We start from the raw sequence: 2,783 nt of genomic DNA on the forward strand, positions 1-2,783 counted from the left end.
AGACAGAGCTGGTGGGAGGAGCTGGGTTCAGCCTCAGTCATGTGATATGAGCAGGGGGAGAGGGTGTACCTGCCCGTCAGGCCCCCAGGACTGAGCTGGCCCCTGCTGGGGTCGGGAACCAGTTGGAACCCATGATGCTGTGGACATGCATAAACCAATCGAGGGAGAAACTAGAGAAAGAAGAGGAGGTCTTGTTTCTACCCGGAAGATGTGTAACTGCACATCACAAGTGTTCAATAAATATGTAGGGAATGATTTCATAAATGCCATTATTTCTGAATTCAAAGTTTTTCAGCATATTAGGTTTGAATAAACCTATGTCGGTTGGTGCTGTTGGGTTTCCCGCTTTGTACAGTTATGGTAACAAACACCACTAGGAACCGACGCGTCACTTGTAATTTCTAATAGACGATTTACAAGTGCCGGCGATCTGTGCTGTCAGGTAGCACATCCCACTCGAGTGTCATTCAACCCAGAAGCCCGGGGATTGGGACCCGCCCTGTTCAACCACCTCACACAGCAGATCTGGCTGTGATCAGGGTCATTTCCCTGGGACTTTTCAGTTCCATGCAGGGCAAGTTTCCAAAAGATAGGAGGAAAAAACAACTTCGAGGCCATCCAAAAAAAAAAAAAAAAGTGTACTTTGATAACTCGAAGCTGCAATGGAATTTGACAACTGAACTTTATAGAAAAAGAATGAGTCAACTTTACCTGGCGAAGTTATGACCTGTAAAGGGTGATTCGGCTAAAATCCTGTATCAGAATGGCAGTCGGTAAGGTTGTAACATTGAAAATAAATTGGGTGACGTGGGTGCTTTTTGACTGAAGCGACTCAGCAGAGACACGGCCCCCGAGGGACCGAGGACCGGCTGGTCTGGCCAAGCTCCTGACCTTCCCAGACCGTGTCCGGAGGGGCCCGGGCTCCGTGGAGGGAACCCGGCCGCGGGCACCTGGGCCCCGGGGAGGCTCGGCCCCGCGGGAGTCAAGAGACGCCTCGGACCCTCGGGCACAGCTTTCTCGGGGGGGAAGGCAGGAACTGGCCCAGGACCGTCGTTCCTGCACCCGAGAGCCTCACAGATCCACTTTCCACCCTCCAGCTCGGGGGACACGTCGGCGAGGCGGGGGCCTGCAGCCCAGCCGCGTTGGAGAGAGACCGGCCGTCCGCAAAGGGCACACCTGGCGCAGGTGAAGAAGCCGAAGAAGCTGAGATCCGTAACGTCGGACTCTCCAAACGCGCGCATCACGCTACTTAGGAAAACTTAACCCAGCCTCGTAGGTATCTGCTCTCTTATCTGCCCAGTTAGGGCCCAGTGTGTTTCAAACCAATAAGGAAACTTCAGGTTTATGCTCAGAGCTGGAGGCCTGTGTCTACACCCGCCCGGGCGCCGCAGGTAGCATAGCCTCTGCTGGTTTAAGCGAACGTGAGATGCCCAGTGTTGCCTAAAGGGGGAGCCGTCCTCGGGGAGCGGCGCTGAGAGTTCACAACAGGGCGTCCTGGTCTTTTATTATCAGCATCTGCTTGCTACCTCTAGACTCTTATCTGTTTCTTTGGTCTTAGCAAAAAAAAAAAAAAAAAAAAGACATTCGTGTTGTCTACTACATTCATGTAAATCAAATAGTGATTTATAATTCAGCGGATGAGTTGAGTCATATGAAGTTTGCAAGAAAATAATCAGGTCTGGACTGTCACATATAAACGTCCATACTTTCGTTGACTTGTTCATTCATGAAACCAATAGAGATTCATTATAAATTCATTTGCAAGGCTGAGTATTGGATAGGATGGGGACAATTATATACACATTGGGGAAACCTGGTAGAGTAAAAAGTTCAGTTCTGTGCATTGTTACTGTATTAAATAAGATAATAGAATAAAAGTACTAAGCATTATTCCTGAAACCTAATAAGCACAGAAAAAGTGTTAATATTTCATCTGTTTGTAATCTTGAAAACCTCTTATGGATGCCACCGTGGGATATTTAAAAGTGTTCTGGAGAAGGGATAAAGAATACTAGACAATGACAAAAGAGAAAAAATGAAATAAAGGTCAATAAGCACTTGCAAAGAAAAAAAATGGTAAGAAATGTCTACTCCCTAGTATAATGTTACAAATTTTAAATAATAAAATACCAGTTCCCCCTTAGGGGCAGGCAAAAGTTTTTTGGTTTTGTTTTTTCAATTGCAACACCCAGAATGAATTAGAGAGTAGGTAAGGCAGTGGGTACACTCATGCACAGTCAGTATGAGGCGAACCGGTTCAGGTTACCTGGAGGCCATTTACCACCATACACCAAAATTCTCAAACAGTGTGTCTCCTGCCATTCAATCTCTAATAATTTGCTCTAATAAAATGATTAGAACGTTTTAAAACATTACGTTCATCTGCACTCCTAACAGAGAAGAGGTAATGGGGTCTAGAGTCTCAGAGGAGGAGCTGGGTTGTGTGGAAGGAAACACACGCACCCCAGGTAACAGGAGGGAAGGATGCAGGTAAGGTCGGGGTCAGGGCAACTGAGGGCGTTCGCTCCTGCTGGTTTCCATTTCCTCTATGGGCTGAGAGCGAGGGCAACAGAGGCGTCAGGGATTTGAGGAGACTGGAGACATTTCGACATAGATTGGCTGCGATGGAGAAGAGAGAAACTGGTGATCTGTGTAGAGGGAGTTGTGTGCAGTGGTGGTGATGGTGTGCATGGCTAAGCATGGGTGAGACATCCCAGGGGTTAGGCTTACAGGGTCCCCTTATGGAAAAACCTCTTTAAAGAAAGACAACTCGAAGCAGAATT

The sequence above is a fragment of the Balaenoptera physalus genome (assembly GCF_965194825.1).
Source record: "Balaenoptera physalus genome assembly, chromosome: 3".
In the NCBI taxonomy this organism is placed as follows: Eukaryota; Metazoa; Chordata; class Mammalia; order Artiodactyla; family Balaenopteridae; genus Balaenoptera; species Balaenoptera physalus.